Consider the following 19,343-nt stretch of genomic DNA (forward strand, 5'->3'; position numbering starts at 1 on the left):
GCTCCCGTCTGTCTGATTGACAGGCAGGGAGCCAGTGCAGGCCGAGTGAATTAGGACCGATTGCCCAGCCAGCATCAGTCCGAATTCAAGTGTGACGTCACGCCAGGCTGCAGCCGGCCACTAGAAGGGAGACCCCTAGTAGCCTAATGGAAATGGAAAAAAAAATAATGGAAAAAAAAATAATGAATGTATATTAGAGATATGTTGTAGTGCATAAGTACTACAACATATTAAAAAAAAAAGTTTGATGACAGTGCCAATTTAAAGTTTGAGTGGCAGCTTTTTTTTATTAAACAAAAACATGTCTAGCTCCCTTTAGTTAAATATCTTGGGCCAGTAACAGTGTTTCTTTCCTGTTTCTGTGTCCACCTCTTTTTTTTAACTCTAGATTAAAAAATAAGATGGAAAACCCCAGAAAAACACCAATGCAAAACCCACAGGAGGAAATTCATCAAAACCTGTGAAGAGGAAGAGTGGTGCAGTTACCCATAGCAACCAGTCAGATTGCTTTGTTTATTTTTAAAGAGGCCTATGAAAAATGAAAGAAGCAATCTGACAGGTTTTGATAAGTCTCCTCAGCATTGCATTTTTAATAATATTTTTCTCTCTCATAGACATCTATGGGAGAGAAACTGCAAGATTTTAGTGAAAAAGGCATTAGTCTCAACATGTTTCGATTTTTTTTTTTTAAACTGTCACTGAGCCAAAACATTTAGAAAAACACAAAAGAGGGGTGAAAAACTGCCAAAGACAAAATTTGCCACGTGGGTTTGGCATTTCATAAATCCCTATTGACTTGAATTTGACATCTAACTGCTGTTTTTCAACTGAAAACTGTCTTGCGTCTGTTGGGCACTTTTGTTGACATTTTGGCACAAAAATTTAATAATCAAAAAAAAAATTATCTTTTTTTGTAGCATTTTACCCTTATGTTCTTCAGTAGAAATCCATAAATCACATGATCAAAGAAGTAAAACACAGGCTAAAACACCACACAAAAAAATGCCTATACTAATGCACACATTTTATTGCAAAAAAAAAACAAAAAAACAAACAAACAAACAAACACATATTTTGTAATACTATTAGAGAGCATATTGCTATGTATTGATGTAACAGATTTATACATTAATGGTCTATTCACACGTACAGTATTCTGCGCAGATTTGATGCACAGGATTTTCTGCTGTAGATTTCAATGTAAACTGAATGACTGAACACAGCTTCTAATAGACCGTAAAGGGATATTCCAGCCATAGACATCTTATCCCCTATCCTTCGGATAGGGGATAAGATGTCTATGGCTGGAATAACCCTTTAGAGTACGTTCCCACCTGATGTATTTTGCTATGTATTTTCTGCTGCGTATTTTCCTACCCAATGACTTCAATGGGAAATAAAATACAGTAAATACGCAGCAAAATACGCCAGGTGGGAACGTCCCCTTAATATTATGTCTTTGCCAGGGTGAGCTGGTTCACATCACTTTCTCCTGCCCGTGCATATGGAGCTGCAGTTCTAGCACAGAACACACCGGCTGCTCTGCTGCACAGGACACCTTTTCGCTCCCCCTTGAAATTTCCAGTTTATCCTAAGTCCACAAAAGTGAGGGGGAGGAGAAGGATGTGATGTCAGCGTCTCTCCTGTGAGCTTGTCCCAGTGCAGGAGAGGCAGGCACAGGGAGCACCGCACTCTCTCTAGCAACTTCAATCACTTGTGCTCTGCTGGGACATGTCCTAAATCTCTGGAGGTTACTCTTGCCCACCATACTTGCTAGAGAGCAGTCTCCCCCCCCACAATACACGAGATCTGGAGGGGCCATGACCAGGAATGCGGATTGTTGTAGAACTTGTTGCTTCATTTCTCTGTGGATATGTTGAAAAAGAGAAAGAAGAAGTAAGAATCCTCATGGAGTTGTGCATTCTAGCTGGAAGTAAGGAGATAGGACTTAACCAGTATTGAGGTGAGTGAAGATCTTTGTCTGAGTGCTGTGCTTTGTGGTGCATGCGGTTTTTCAGCGTCAATGATTCGTTTATCATGTACGGTGGTGGAGCAGAGGTTGCGCTGTAACTTCTTACGGACGGCACTCAGGTACGCTGAGCTGCTGATTTTTCTACCCTGAGGAGATGCATCTGATTTGGGTTGAAGGAGGTGAGACCTCGGCAGAGGCAGAAGAGTGCGGATAATGCCGAATCGGTGTTCGCTACTCATCACTGGGTGAATATCCATTGTATATCTGCATGTTGATGATTCAGTACATGTTATACATGAGAAGAGAAGGATAAAAACTTTGGATTAAGCAATCCCGTTGAATAGCGTGTTTTTTTGCCATATGAACTGCGCTGTAACTTCTCCATGCACGCACAATAAGCTGGGTATTGTTCCCACCAAGCAGGAGGCAGCACAGAGACTGACGGTTAATAATTAAGATATATCCCCCTTCTCCTGAAGTCAAGAATTCACCACTGTTAGCGATCATTCATAATGTGCCAGTTCACTGCACCATATAAGGGACTAGAGCCTTGTCTTTGTCTTCGTGTTCTCTGGACATCAGGCACTGTAACTAGAGAGAGCTTGTGATTAAACTTTAAGTCCACTATGGACTTATAGCCTGATCTAGCCGATACCGTGACGGAAGAGCGACAATCGATACTCCATTCTAAACCGACTGGACACTATATGTTCAGGTTGTTTACATCGTTAGCAAAATTTATTAAAGAACTTTTAAGATATTGATGGATTGTTATTTGGAAGGACGACATGTGCGTCTGATGAGCTGATGAATTATTAATAAGCGATTGATGATATTTAGTAGATGAGCGAGATCTGATTATCGCATTTATCTCCATCAGGAACAATGACGCTCAATCTAAATGATTGCTAAGCTGACATCTTTATTGTTGCACTGTGTGTTTTTGTATGCCTGATATATTTCACTAGGGTAAACTTATTTATCTTATTTATAGGGATGGATTATCCTAATAACAATGATAATAATAATAAATAGTAAATTTATGCATATAGTGCCACCATCACTCAGATCAGTCCTTGTCCCCAATGGGGCTCATAATCTAACTTTCAATTAAGCCTATCAATATGTTATAGTTATTGTTTGCAATGAGTCATTTCCCTGTATTACTTGGATGTAGATATCTATTATATACTGGACAAGAAGAAGCTGTAGATGTAACCAGCCCCTCACTGTCATCTTAAATAAACAAGACAGTAGATGGTTACTTCTTGCACTTTGGGTCAATATTTAAAGGGGTACTCCGGCGCTTAGACATCTTATCCCCTACCCAAAGGATAGGGGATAAGATGCCTGATCGCGGGGGTCCTGCTGCTGGGGACCCCCGTGATCTTGCATGCAGCACCCCGTTAAAATCAGTCCCCGGAACATGTTCACTCCGGGTCTGATTACTTGCGATCACGGGGGCCGTAGCATTGTGATGTCACGGCTCCGTCCCTGTGTGATGTCACACCCCACCCCCTCAAAGATACCACGCCCCCTCCAATAGGCTTGCATTGAGGGGGCGGAGCATGATGTGACAGGGGGCGGAGCCGTGATGTCACAATGCTCCAGCCCCCGTGATTGTCAGTAATCAGACCCAGAGCAAACGTGCTCCGGGGACTGATTTTAACAGGGTTGCTGCGTGCAAGATCACGGGGGTCCCCAGCGGTGGGACCCCCGCGATCAGGCATCTTATCCCCTATCCTTTGGATAGGGGATAAGATGTCTAAGCGCCGGAGTACCCCTTTAAGAAGCAGTATAGTCAATGCTTCTACCAGCAATCAGACTACCCCTACTGGACTTTACAATCAATGAAAACCATCAGAACACATCCCATCATTGAGGTATCACAGATCCAGTCATTATTCATAACTATGCGCTAAAACTAGTTACGCCTTTGGCAGATTCTATGCTGTGGTTCTCTGGATATCTCACATGACTATGAAGATTGTGGTGATAAAGCCTTAGACATGTTCTGTGTCCCGAGCAGCAAAGTTATATACTGTAAGACTCTCTCATACAGACACATACATACAGTGATCCCTCAACTTATAATAGCCTCAACATACAATGGTCTTTTCTGGACCATTGAAACTTGAAACCAGACTCAACATACAATGCTACAGACAGTCCAGATCTGTGAAACGTGTCAATGGTTGGAAGAACTGACCAATCAGAATGGTCATTCACTGGTAAAACCCCTGTATTACTGAAGTGCATGCACTGACTGGTGTCTGGTAGCGCCCCCTACAGCGAGGTATTACACCAGGTTAGGGGGGTTCCATTTTACATTTTTAGGACATTGCGTGTACTGTACAGGACCCTGAAGAAGCTCCTGTCCTCTACATAGACCAGCGTTTCCCAACCAGGGTGCCTAAAGCTGTTGCAAAAAGTACAACTACCAGCATGCCCGGACAGCCGAAGGCTGTCCGGGCATGCTGGGAGTTGTAGTTTTGCAACAGCTGGAGGCACCCTGGTTGGGAAATGCTGACACAGACAGTGATTTACAGCTCCCAGCAGATCTTTCTTACTTTTATATGTATGATCTTGCTTTATCTTTATTAGTTATCTACTTATTTTTGTTTAATCCTCACTTTTTTCTATTTTTGGATGACATTTTGGTGGCTTCAGAACCAATTACCAGGTTTCCATAGAGTTATGGTCTCAACATACAATGGTTTCAACATACAATGGTCGTCCTGGAACCGATTGATATTGTAACTTGAGGGACCACTGTATATCCTCTATCACAATCTCATGCTCTCCAGGGAGGTTCCACCAAATTTCCTTAATTCCCTGCAAAGTGGGGAGCTTTGATTAATTTGCTATCACGTGGCGCTGGGCATAAGCAGGTGACATGGTGAAGGAATAGCTCTGCCCGCAGTAATCACAGCTGTGCACATCCCCTAGAACCCCTCTGATAAGTGACTGTTACCTGACAGCCCATTAAGCTGCTTCTTACTGACACCCCCCCCCCCCCCCACATCTGTGACCTTGCTGGAAGGAATGTAACAGTAGGCTGACAAATACTACAAGGTCTTAAACCTGTGTCTATGATGCAGAGAATTTGTCCTTCTCCCCCCTGATTTATGAGACAGTAATGTCGAGTTTAGTGCTTTTTTGCTGCAGGGTGCATGACACTCTTATACGCTACTGTCTGTGGATAGTCTTTTTTATAACCTGTGTTTATCACCTGTGTCTGCTTCGGGGAAATGTTGGGGTCTTCTGGCAGGGAGAATTCCCCTATGCAGTTGAGAAAAAGAAAAAAAAAAGAATATTAAGGGAGAAGATGTCCATTTGCAGGGACCACAGGAAACAAGAGCCAAGCCACATCCTTGGTTGATACAATCAACATGCGAAAAGACAGGGGTTCCAGCTCCACCCAAAAATAGTTTAAAATAGGTAACTTTAATTCATATCATATAAAAAAAATGATGAAATGAAAACACACATAACAAAAAAGTGCTCTAGTGAGTTAAAAACCCCCGTCCACCGACGCGTTTCGAACAAATATGTTCTTAATCATGGCAACATTTATCAATTGAACAACATGTTTCTATTCATAATATTTTGATAAACATTTGTCTTCATACAATGTTGTTTTTGTGTTGATGTAAATACAGCTTTTCCCTGATACATAGAGTTGGAGCCTGGTTATACAAGAGTTAAACACAGGCAGAGGTATTAAGTCTTTCTTTATACATTACTGGGTGGAAGTAGCAAGTCCTGGCAGCAACTGTGATATAGGATTCTAGGCGTATGCTTTTGTATTCACAGAGGACTATAATCATCCAGCAGCCACATGGCTCCTGCAGCTTTTTACACAGAGTGCACTTTAGTTTACTGTGCCAAGAAAAAATAGTTCCTAGCCTGGGCCTCAGCACATGGAGTGTGATGTGGCTGTCCATGAGTTATGGGGGATGGGTGAGCAAAGAAAGAAAGAGAGGAAGAGGGATCCAAGACCACCATGCTGGACCTGAAGTCCACAGAGCCCTCAGAAAGTTAGTCAGTGACCCCAGAAAGGGTTGGGCCGTGAGCTGGAGTGCATGGGTTGACCACAGAACTAACACTTTATATATCGCAATGTGGAGGAGGTATATCCCAGACCAATAATGTGTCATGGTGTAAATTGTGCTGTACTTTTCTGGGATAGCCTGGAGGGAGAGGAAAGTGCCTCCAGTGACATGAAAACTGATGCCCTGAGATAAAGCATGGTGGATGAGGGGTGTTTGCTGGGGTGCAGACAGATTTGTTGGTGAGAGCCGCAGGTCTGTGTGGTGGGGGTTGCTGCTGGCTCGGATCCCAGTGGATGGGGGCAGGGATGGGACTTCATGAGCTGGGAAAGAACAGGAGGCTCTCTTTAGGGTGGAGAGAAAGAAATGAAAACTTTTATTACCTCTGTATGGCTCTAACAATGCAGGACACAGTGTTACCCGATCTGCCTGCACTATATAGGGCACAATGGAAAGTCTAATTGCAACATTAACCTATTCATTGCTGGGGGGTATGTAAACGTGAAACAAAGGGGCAGTATCAGCGCCGTGCAAATGCTTGTACAACAGTTTGAACAGCAAGATTATGGGGTGATGCTGGAAGTTTTTTTTTTTTTTTTATAGATCTGTCATGGAGCTTTACAGTGCTTTATTGTCCTACATGCTGTGGCTTGCCAGCTGTTGTGGAACTAGAAGTCCTATAACCCTTTGTGGGTCCCCAGGCTATTTATCCCACATGTGCAGATCTCTCTTGGTTGCTTAAACCTATTGTCCAAATGTGATTACACACCAAACAATTTTTTGTTGAAAATAATGAAGTGTCCCAGAAATCGGTTCTGGTAACAATATTGTGTAGACTTTGTGCTTCACAGTGAGATGTTATTCACAAGTCCACAGATTGCTGTATACACGTCGCAATGACTTTATTACCAGTAACAGTCTGTAAGGCCCCATTCACACTGTGTTTTCAGGGTATGTCACTGTTATGGAAAGGTATCCTGATTAGAGATGAGCGAATTTCTGAAAAATTCGATTTGGCCGATTCGCCAAATTTTTCGGAAAAATGTGGTTCCGTCGGAATTTATTTGTGGCAAATCTGTATTAAAAATGGCTATTTCTGGCCTACAGAGAGCCTCAATTGGGGTGTAGAACACTTTGCCTTGCTGTAATACGTATAGGGTGTGAGCTGTGTTAGTGAAATAATACTGTTATTCAGTATGACATGCAGATTATAGGCATTTCTATTATAATCACTGTCACAGATTGGCACAATGACAGAGTCTGGATGTGGAATCAGTATGAGGAGACCATATAGTGGCTGAATGACACAGCCTGGAAGTGGCAAATGCATGAGGAGGCCATATAGTTGCAGAATGAGACAGCCTGGAAATGGCATCAGTATGATGAGAGGATATGGTGGCAGTATGAGACAGCCTGGAGCTGACAGCAGCATGAGGAGAATATATGGTGGCAGAATGAGACAGCCTGGAGGTGACATCAGCAGTATCAGGAGTCCTGAAAGGGACCTGGTGACATATTGGGTCGGTGGGTGGCAATGCCAATACCCGGTGATGAAGGTGGGTGAAAAAAGGAGAACTTGACATCAGATGTGTGGCAGGATCAGAATAGTAGCTGAGGCATGTATGCAAAAGAAAACAGTCTCTTTTGTAAAAGTGTTAGTGTGTACAAGTAAGTATTGAGCATATGCATTACGTAAAAAAAAACACATTTTTTTTTTTTTATCAAACAAAAGGAAAGGTGTGCAAAAAACACCATGTGCCACCTACACCACCAGGTATTGATGTGATGCAAAGGCCTCTAAAAGGTGGAAGGGAACAACGTATGGTTCAATGTAACCGGTGGGGATAAAAACTTCCTCTGTAAAGCCCTACTCTTGCATTATTAATTCCCTTCTTGGCAAGTGTTACTCACCCTAAAAAGGGCGGCCCCACACAGGAACCTCTCGCTATTTCGACCTGCAAACACTGCCATTTCCCAGGGTTTTTAGGTGGAAATAGGGAGAGGTTCCTGTGTGGGGATGCCCTTTTTAAGACGAGTAACACTTTCCTCGAATACGTGAAAAGGAACAATGCATTGTCCATTGTAGCAGGTGGGAGTAAAAAATTCCCCTGTAAGGCTCTACTCTCGCCCTATCAATTCCCTTCTTGGCAAGTGTTACTCGCCCTTAAAAGGGTGGCCCCACACAGGACACTCTCCCTATTTCCACCTTAAAACCCTGTGAAATGGCAGTGTTTGTAGGTGGAAATAGGGAGAGGTTCCTGTATGGGTCTGCCCTTTTTTGGGTGAACAAAACTTGCCAAGAAGGGAATTAATGATGCGAGAGTAGGGCCTTACAGGGGAAGTTATTACCGCCACCAGTTACAAAGGACCATACGTTGTTCCTTTCCATCTTTTAGAGGTCTTTGCCTCACATCAATACTTGGTGGTGTAGGTGGCACATGGTGTTTTTGTACACCTTTCCTTTTGTTTGATTTCAAAAAAAATTAGTGTACATATATTTTATCCTAAGAAAAGTTAAGCTTTAGCTAATGCATATCCTCAATACTTACTTGTGGTCTGATGCTGAGGAATATCCGTAACTGGAGAGCAGCACCTTAAAGGGGTACTCTGCTGCTCAGCATTTGGAACAAACTGTTCCGAACGCTGGAGCCAGCGCCGGGAGCTCGTGATGTCATGACCCGTCCCCTCAATGCAAGCCTATGGAAGGGGGTGTAACGGCTGATGGGTTGCTGGTCAAGACACAACCGCTAGCTGATACTGGGAGCTCAGGCCTCTCGCTGCGACTCCTGCTGCCACTCGCCCCTAGTCTGCCTCTGCCTGATGAATTTAGGCCTCGGCCACCCCTCAGTGCACGTCCTGGCACTTCTCTGCCTGACATACTTAGTGCGTATATGAGGGGACTACAATATGCTCCACTACGCTTAAAACAGTATTTGTCTACAACACCAGAAGGTGTGTACTTTTGGCTGACCTTTCACAGTATCTAGGCCCTTAAGACTTTAACAGGAACAGAATGGTATACCATTTAGATGTAGGTATGTGGTATGCACTTATGAGGGGAGGACAATCCGCTCCAGTATGCTTAAAACAGTATTTGTCTACAACAACAGCAGGTGTGTACTTTTGCCTGGCCTTTCACAGTATCTACGCCCTTAAGACTTTAACAGTTACAAAATGGTACACCACTTTGATGTACACACAGGTTACACTTAATAGAGGACAATACGCTTTTAGTGCTCTGCTCACCCTAACTAGCTGGCTACTATTAGCTTTTCAGTTGTTGGACACACCAGTGCTGCAGCACACAGTCGCTGTGTACTGCACCCAAAATTGCACTTTCTCTCTCAATCTCACTCCCTTCCCTGTCAGTGTCTCTAGGCTGGATTTGGGCTTGAGGTGAATTGCTGCTGTAAAAAAAGCTTTCCTGTGCAACACACAACGCTGTCTGTCCCCCTCTCTCTGAACGCTGATGTGACTGGCCGCAAGATGGCTGCCAATTATATAGGGCTGTGACATCACAGGGGTGGCTGGCTGCCGATAGGCTGCATGCTGCATTTGATCCAGGGTTATCCTGCTGACCCTTGTTAGCGCCTTCCCAGGATTCCTTGCCCCATGTGCTCACATGTGGATCCGCCATTTTAGATACTTGGCCCCTGGAGCCTGGACCGCATTAAATGGATTTTAATTAAGTGATTCGCGCAATATTCACATTCGTTATGAATCCAATTTTTCCTGGAATTCGTAACAAATTCGGATTTGTCAGATTCAATTTGTTTGTCCCGAATCCTGATGTCTACTGTGTACCCATTAAAGGAAACCTGTCATCTCTTTCATGGTGCCCAAAACACTGGCAGCATAAAACAGATACATGCAGTGGGATGCCTGGACACTATGATTTACTCATACATAATCATACATAAAAGCTGCTAGGTAAGTAGTCACAGAAGGCTGTCCCTGTGGTTGCTCCATGCCCCACCAGAAATAAGTGACATCTTTCCCTAATACACTCCTAGATAGAGATGTGCAAACCTCTGCTTGTCACTCGAACACTTTGCCTCTCGTGCCCAGCATTTCCATCCCCTATTACTGCTTACTGCCTCCATTTGGTTAAAGAAAACTGCACCAATTTAGTTAAAGTCTTGCAGTCGACTAAGATAATAAGTACAGTATTTTCCCAGCAAAACAAAACAGATTACTCAATATTTGATTTACAACCCCTGTGTTGTGTGCTTTAAGGGATATAAATTCTGGACACTACAGATAATCAGCACTCCCTGTGGGCACTTGCTTCTAATTTGCATATATGAAATGATGCAAATTGCTCCTGTCAAAAGCAGAAGTTTCCCCATGTAATGGTATGCATGTGAAGGGGTTTTTAAATGTAATCTGGCTCTGTTAGTAATTACACTATGGGAAACCATTTGCGGACTAAGAAGTGTAGTAGACTGTAGTAGTGTAGTAGTATATTTATACCAAACGTAGTCACTCATAGACAACAGTAGGCCTACTAAAGTCAAAGCCGCTGTATGTGTTTGATTATCTTTTTGTTGGCTTTTAGTTGTATAATGTTGAGGTTCATCAGACATGTGATGGATCCTAAGGCATGTCTGATAAAATTTACCAGTGGCCTCATGCACCCAGGCATATTAAAGTTCCATGCAACTTTTGAATTGTAAGGATCCATTACATAGTGCACATAGACTACTGTTCCTTTGTATGCCTTCATTTTAAGAGACATCATGATGCGCTCCATGGAATGCTGCATTATGGAGGTATTCTCTGCTAGATTAATTCAGCACTGTACGGAGCACCTTACATCTGCACAGAAGGCTTCACAGAACAGAACCCCAGGGACTTTAGTGCCTCCATACAGATCCCATGCATACAGTTTTACCCTGTCCTGTTCTTGAGGCCTAGGTTGAATTCATCTTACAATTCTTTATTTATTGTATTATAGCTAAAATCAATGGGGAAAATATACAAATTCAAAAGCACCAAACAAAGGGTGCACCGGTCTCTCCCTCAGTACAGCCAGAAATAGATTCATCATCAGGGCGCACACATTGTTGATAAATCTTCTGTGTCTTCGATTGATTTTTCAGCACTTTTCTGGTACTTAGTGTAACTCTTATGCCCAACCCACCTTTTCTAGCACATTTATATGTGTACAAAAAAAGGGTTGCTGTGGCTTCACAAACATGCAATTTGGCCCCTAAGCCATATTTTATACAATCATGGCCGTAAATGTTGGCACCCCTGTTTTGCTGTACACATGTTTATTCCATTTGTGTGTATTGGAACTAAACCAAAAAAAGGGATGGAAAAAGCTAATTGGATAGGGATCGTCAGGATAGTCAGGATGGTGGATAAGCAGTCCCAAACAAGTTCCAAAGATATTCAAACTGTCCTGTAGGCTCAGTGCAAATTATCCATCAACATTTAAATGAAATGAAACGCTATGGCAGGAGACCCAGTAGGACCCCACTGCTGACACAGAGACATAAAAAAGCAAGACTACATTTTGCCAAAATGAACTTGAGTAAGCCAAAATCCTCATGGGAAAACGTCTTGTGAACAGATGAGACCAAGATAGAGCTTTTTGGTAAAGCCCATCATTGTACTGTTAACTGAAAATGGAATGATGCCTACAAAGAAAAGAACACAGTACCTATAGTGAAATATGGTGAAGGTTCTATTATGTTTTGGGGTTGTTTTGCTGCCTCTGGCACTGGGTGCCTTTAATGTGTGCAAGGCATCATGAGATCACAGGATTGCCAACGGATTTTGGGTCGCACTATACAGCCCAGTGTTAGAAAGCTTGGTTTGCGTCCGAGATCTTGGGTCTTCCAGCAGGACAATGACCCCAAACATACGTCAAAAAGCTTCCAGAAATGGATAGCAGCAAAGCACTGGAGTGGCCAGCAATGAGTCCAGATCTAAATCCCATTAAACACCTGTGGAGAGATATTAAAATTGCTGTTGGGAAAAGGCGCCTTCCAATAAGGGAGACCTGGAGCAGTTTGCAAAGGAAGAGTGGTGCAACATTCCGACTGAGAGGTGTAAGAAGCTTATTGATGGTTACAGGAAGCGACTGATTTCAGTTATTTTTTTCCAAAGGGTGTGCAACCAAATATTAAGTTAAGGGTGCCAATAATTTTGTCCAGCCCATTTTTTGGAGTTTGGTGTGACATTGTGTCCAATTAGCTTTTTTTCCTCCCTTTTTTGGTTTAGTTCCAAAGTACACACAAAGGGAATAAACATGTGTATAGCAAAACATGTGTTACTGCAATCCTTTTCTGTGAGAAATACCTAATTTTCTAGAAAAATTTCAGGGGTGCCAACATTTACAGCTATGACTGTATACTATATACCAGAAAACCAAAGTAAATACATTAATAATTGTGCCCATTTAGTTTACAGCATTCTAAGAGCTTTATATTTATTGTTCTCCCAAAGTTTTACTTTGTCATTTTGCTAATCAGCTTTGTATTACATTGTGATTCATTTTTCTTATCTTGCTCAACCAAATAACCTCCTGTTTGAGAGAGCCTGTGTCGAATTGCATGGTTACTGTCAGTAAACAAATAATTGATACCACACCCCGGGCTCTGCTATGTCGGGCGTATTGATCTGTTTATTACTGAGACACAACATTTTTCTCTTATCTGTTATTTGGTTGCTGTAGAAATACTGGGTAAGCAAAATGTATTGTTATATTATGGAATTATATTAGGAATACAGGAGGAGTATAGGGCTCCCAGTAAATTACTTAAAGAGATCTTCTCCCATAAAAATGTCATCCAATTTATCAACAGCATGCTATAGAGCAGAAGGAGCTGAGCAGAATGATATATCGTATTGTGCGAAAAGTATAACTTGTATTTTATTTATCTAAATATTTACTTATTCTGGGCCTAGGAGTCCAGTGGGTGGTTCTACTCTGTGATTAATATCTTTCTCTATATGAGCATGCAAACAAAGACATTTTTTTTGTTTTTTATCATAAAGCGATCTCATTTGCAACAGTTATTTTGGTATCTGTCTTGTCAAGGCACATTTTGGTTTTTCTTTCTCAATTTGTTTTTATACCTGATTTTGACCTAGAAGCATCGATTACATGCACAATGCCTTTCCTTTCTATTCCATCTCAATGAATAGAAATATAGACAATCAATAAGAGTTCTGATTGCTAACATAATAGTAATAATAATATGATTACAGTTCATTATACATTCAGTCCCTGTTGATTCAGTCACACCAGTTTCTGTGAAGTTTCCATTCTAGTTTTCCACAGACATACAAAGCAAATACATTTGAGCACACTGGAAATTAAGACAGGTCATTATTAGAATGTTTTGTATATTTGGAGGAAACCTTAGATATATCTTTAGGATATATTCATATGGCATAGATTTGTTCCAGAATTTTCTATGGATAGAAAACTGGTCCGTGCTTCTAAAAGTGGCTGATTCAAATGAATGGGAAGTTGTAGAAAATAGCTGGCTATGGCAAACGAATAATATCTTTATTAACAGAGTTATTATCTGTAAATAGCTGTATGCGTCTAAGCAGTGTATTTTCTAGAGCAGTGCTGCCCAACTGGTGGCCCAGGGGAAAAATTATACCCTCATGTACCTGATATGCGGCCCCAAGGGCATAAGGACCCTATTACATTGGCATATAAAGACTCTAAACAAATGGCAATCTCATAGATTGGGACGTAATTACCAAGCTTGTTATGAGGCCTGACTATCACGTGAGGAGAACCAGATGAACGATCCCTTTACTGCCATCATTAGTTGGTCTCACATACCTTATTACACAGGACAATATGCAATCGATGAGTGATTGTTTGATAGGTTAAATTGACAGACAAGCGTTTTCTGGTTAGTCAGCTGATCGCTGTCCCTATTACACAGGCCGATAATCTCTCCATGTAATAGGGCCCTAAGATTTCTATGGTATAGCTTATTCCCCAGGACAATGATCAGGCCTGAGCACTTCTTAATACTGAACTTCTCAGTTATGCGGGCACTGTGGTAGAGCCTTGCATCAGGATTGGGATCCCAATAAAAAAAAACTTGTGAAATGTCAACAGTAATGAGGTTGTTGTGAATGGGAGTGGGCGGTCACAGAACATATAGCGGGTCCCACAAAATCATGTGAAATGCCACAGGGGATGATCAAATGGCAAAAGGGGAGAGCAAGTGTTGCAGGAGAGGGTGGAATGTACACCTTTTGGCAGTAATGGTCAGAAATTCATCGGGAACAGGATTATGAAAACAGAACTCTACACTATGGTGTCTTTTCCATCTCTAAAATTTAGCTTTGTCTTTGTTTTTAGTTCTTTAGGTAATAAAATCCTGTATCATACATGTGTGTAGATTCACTACTTTGCTCTTGCTGAATGTGAGGTATGGACCTTGATTTTAACTGTAACATCAGAGGCCCCCAAAAGATTGAGTATATTACCTTCCAATATAATAGAAAAAGTTACACATTTTTATATATTGTTACAGATTTTCTATGAATAGTTAGTTAGGTTGCTCCAAGTATGGTTTCATGTGTGAAGTAAACATAACCATAGGAGATCATACAGGGATTGATCTCTCTTTATTTGAGGAGTCTGATGACTTTTACTTCTGCAAAGAATAATCCTGGATTGAGTTTAGCACATTGTGCTTTTGTATACTAATAATATATTCCTTCTGTCTGGACAGTTGTATATTTTGGACTATTAGGGATACTGTGAGGAATAGTTTTTTCACCTTTATTTTAGTGCAATATTTGTCTTCATTTGCTTTTGTGAAGTATTTTACTGGTTGTTTGCCAAAAAACAGAATCTATTCAGAGGACACTTTGCTGTAGGCCAAAGCTTTTGTGGAAAGAGCACAAATCAATAGACTGGGTCTTATAAGAAAAAAGTGAAGCCCAAGACCGGTTGTAGAAAATGCAATAGGAAATTATTACAGGAAGCATGGTAAAGGCCTATTTGTTTTACGCAACTCTTGCTTACTTTTTATTGTTTACTTTCCTTTATGTTTTCATCTTTCTACTCACTAACAAAGAATCTCATGTGAATTATAAAAGAGTAGTACCATAAATATACTAATGACACCACAAGACACCAACTTTATTATAGCTAAACATATGGCGCAAATAATCCTCTATCAAGGGAAAGAGCAAACTTTGTTGAATAAAGAAATTACAACATGGGTGACTTTGACACTACAAACTGGACAACCTATGGTACATATCTATTTCACATAAAAATTCAAACATATAAGAAAACAAAAATGTTGTAAGGAGTACATTAAAGATATGTTGCTTAATGAAAATAGGCAGTCCATACACATCAGCCAAGCATGCATGTGTATGAGGGATCAGGCCATGTGTGGGCAAAACAAGCTATCTATTCTGTATGGCTACCTTAAAGGGGTTGTCCCAACATCAACATTTATCTCCTTTTCAAAGAACAAGACTGCTAAGTCTCACATCAAATAGAGCGGAGTTCATGCATGCACAATGCAACTCCATGCACTGCACTTGGCCATCTTTGGAAGTACCATAGACAGTGATTCAAGCCTTGTGCTTGATAACTCTTCTAGAGATGCAGGTACAGCATTTTTTTTATTTATTATTATTGGCCTACACTGAGGTAGTTACAGGAGATTTATCTTTTGCTTTAAACAGTCAGGGAAACATTATTGGAAACAGTGGCATGAAAACATATTTGCGAATTCTGTAACTCCAGTGGTCAGATCCCGTCGGTGCCCTGCTTATCCCTATGGGTACATCCATCAGGTTACCTTCGCTTTACATGACAAGGCCTATGCTCTCTCTTGCTGCCATGCTCTTATTGCTGCTTCTGACTATGCCTGAAGGTTGTGCATGTGGTCCCTTCCTTCAGATGCACTCACATCCTTTCCCTGCTAATCCTTGTTAATCACCTGATATATTAGGCAGCTTTACTAGCCACACCCTGACTGAGCTAGAAGGTTCTATCTTGCAAGTGTCTCTTGAATGTGTTCATGTGTATGCTGTTTTATAACTGTGTTTGGACCTGGCCTATTTCCCGACCAGTCCCTGACAGCTGTTCTGTATCTTGCTACACCCTTCCATTTGACTTGTGCTGCTACCCATGGCCAGATACCTAACTACTGACTATGAATGTACTCTGACAGCCCAGACCTCAGTTTCTACCCTTACTTCTCTTTGCCTAAACCATTGCTACTTCACACCAGTGTCTCTTGACCCACCAGTCTATCTTCTACCTATATCAGGACAACTCCTAGAGGAGGGCCTCTCCAGCAAAACCAGGGGACCACTAAAACAATGCCCTCAGGATTGACCCAAGGACAAACTGGTTAGATAACACAGTGGGTTCACACATGCTGGTCTTTGAACATTTATTTATGAATTTTAGGAGTGAGACTTGCTTTTTTGTTTTTTGCTTTGTTGCTAGATATACTCTTAAAGGGGTACTTCACTGCTCAGCATTTGGAACAAACTGTTGCAAACGCTGGAGCCAGGAGCTTGTGACATCATAGCCCTGCTCCATCATGATGTCACATCCTGCCTCGCCCCTCAATGCAAGTATATGGGAGGGGGCGTGATGGTTGCCACCCCCCCTCCCATAGACTTGAGGGGGTTGGGCATAATGTCATGAAGGGGCGGGGTTATGATGTCACGAGCTCCCAGTGTTCGGAACAGTTTGTTCCTAACACTGAGCAGCAGAGTACCCCTTTAAACTGCCCATACATTTTAGGTAGCTGTAACCTGGATACTCCCACAATCCTGATATGCACTTGCATGTTCTGTTCTGCTTCTCTGACCATTCTCTCCTGCAATATCTGTCATCCGGCAAAGTCAGAGGGGACTATTCACATTTAAAGGAGTACTCCAGTGCAACATAACTTATCCCCTATACAAAGGATAGGAAATAAGTTATAGATTGCAGGGGATCCCAGCACTGAAGCACCCCACGGCAGAAAGCCGTGGCAGATACGCCCCCTCCATGTATCTCTATTGGGTACATGGAGGGGGGGTGTCGGTCACCGCATCATGCAGGTACCGAACGCCTCCTTTCCAGCATACTGCCGGGGCCCCATCCAGGAGATCGCGGGGGGGGGGGGGGGGCAGTGCTCGGACCCCGCGATCTATAACTTATCCCCTATCCTTCAGATAGGGGATAAGTTATATTGCACTACAGATCTCCTTTAATGGTTAGACAACCCTGCCATAATGAGTGGGTTCTGCAGATCTTAATGTGTATGACCAGCTTTAAATGGTAGAATGCTTTTGATGGTGCCTTTGCTCCTTAAGATGTCCATGTGTCACTGTTCAGTAATTTGTTCCTTTGGCGAGCACAGCATTGTGCAAAGATGTGTAGAACTTAGACGAACAGCAACTCTTTTAAACAATTTTATTAATTTTAGAAAATCCACCGCATTGGGACCTAGTTCATACACATACTCCAAAGCCAGAGGTCTTTGTGTCTCTCAGCATCGCATCTTACAAAGAGAAGCCTCACCCTGAGAGTTCTCACGCACTTTCATCCCTGTATATTTCATGCACATATTGTTTTATTAAACATGTTGCTTTCTTGGATTTACTTTTATCCTTGCAGGAGCTGTTTCTTTAATGTAACACTGCACTTTGTATTATTATGCTCATAGAGAGCATTCCTAGGAAGTGAGCACAAAAGATATATAAATGCAATATTTATTGAGATAGTATCAAATCTCCAGTAGTATCAAGTCATAAAAGAACAGCAGGGAAGGGTTTGACTTCACCGTAGTGAGCTATTGTTTATGTGGACCTGCCATTGAGGAAAGCTCTGCTGTTGTATAATATATATGTATCCATCACTATGATGACTGAGAAATTGGAACATCTGAAACGCATGTTCAAAAACTTTACAACCTTTACTGAATAAGAAAGTGATGTTCCATAACTTTTAATAACGAGACTATAAACTATATAGAAATGTTGAAAATGCATAAGTTACCTTAAAGGGGTATTCCAGACAAAAAACTTTTTTTTATATATCAACTGGCTCCGGAAAGTTAAACAGATTTGTAAATTACTTCTATTAAAAAATCTTAATCCTTCCAATAGTTATTAGCTTCTGAAGTTGAGTTGCTGTTTTCTGTCTAACTGCTTTCTGATGACTCACGTCCCGGGAGCTGTCCAGCTCCTATGGGGATATTTTCCCATCATGCAAGGGATATTCTCCCATCATGCACAGCTCCCGGGACGTGACATCATCATTGAGCAGTTAGACAGAAAACTTCAGAAGCTAATAACTATTGGAAGGATTAAGATTTTTTAATAGAAGTAATTTACAAATCTGTTTAACTTTCCGGAGCCAGTTGATATATATAAATAAAAGTTTTTGCCTGGAATACCCCTTTAACATACAATAGCTAAGTCAAAATGCATCTGACAGTCAGGTTCACCAATTGGTAACTGAAACAAATCTCAGGAATAAATCTATACTGTAACCAAGGATTTGGGATGTAGCTGTAGTTGGTGCTAAGGCAGTCATTGCATCTGCATAGTATCTTGGGGGGGGGGGGGGGGGGGGAATAGAAGCCTCTCTGCCATATACGAATACAGCGGTATACAAAATATACATATTTAAAGGGGTAGTCCGTGAAATATTTTTTTTTAAATCAACTGGTGGCAGAAATCTAAACAGATTTGTAAATTACTTCTATTTAAAGTTTTTTTTTCTTTTTGAATTTCTTTTCTGACTGACCACGGTGCTCTCTGTTGACACCTCTGTCTCCCTAACCCTCCATGTCAGGAACTGTCCAGAGCATGAGAGGTTTGCTATGGGAATTTGCTCCTGCTGTAGATAGTTCCTGATATGGACAATGGTGTCGGCAGAGAGCACTGTGATCAGACAGAAAATAACTTTCTGTGGAGCATACAACAGCTGATAAGTACTGGAAGGATTAAGATTTTTAAATAGAAGTCATTTACAAATCTGTTTAACCTTCTGGCACCAGTTTATTTAAAAAAAAAAAAAAATTTCCACCGAAGTATCCCTTTAAAGGGGTACTCCCATGAAAAACTTTTTTTTTTTTTTAAATCAACTGGTGCCAGAAAGTTAAACAGATTTGTAAATGACCTCTATTTAAAAAATCTTAATCCTTCCAGTACTTTTTAGGGGCTGTATACAACAGAGGAAATTATTTTCCTTTTGGATTTCTCTGATGTCATAACCACAGTGCTTTCTGCTGTCCATTTTAGGAACTGTCCAGAGCAGCTTATGTTTGCTATGGGGATTTTCTACTGCTCTGGACAGTTCC

General features: G+C 41.5%; 1 protein-coding gene and 1 long non-coding RNA gene across 11 annotated transcripts in view; one reads left to right on the top strand and one right to left on the bottom strand.

The window, feature by feature from the left end:
- The window catches only part of LOC130357035 (uncharacterized), a 143,144-nt gene that overhangs the window by 102,152 nt on the left and 21,649 nt on the right, over positions 1-19,343 (bottom strand). The gene's annotated exons all lie outside the window — the stretch shown is intronic.
- FAT1 (FAT atypical cadherin 1) overlaps positions 1-19,343 on the top strand; it is a 251,511-nt gene that overhangs the window by 48,240 nt on the left and 183,928 nt on the right. The window contains exon 1 of one of the 9 annotated variants that reach the window (XM_056559293.1): positions 1,666-1,963. The exons of the other annotated variants lie outside the window; for them this stretch is intronic. The gene's annotated coding sequence lies outside the window, so the exon portion shown is untranslated. Of the gene's footprint in view, positions 1-1,665; positions 1,964-19,343 lie in introns of those variants that run through there. 9 annotated transcript variants of the gene reach the window in all.

This window comes from Hyla sarda, chromosome 1 (genome assembly GCF_029499605.1).
Source record: "Hyla sarda isolate aHylSar1 chromosome 1, aHylSar1.hap1, whole genome shotgun sequence".
NCBI classification, from domain to species: Eukaryota; Metazoa; Chordata; class Amphibia; order Anura; family Hylidae; genus Hyla; species Hyla sarda.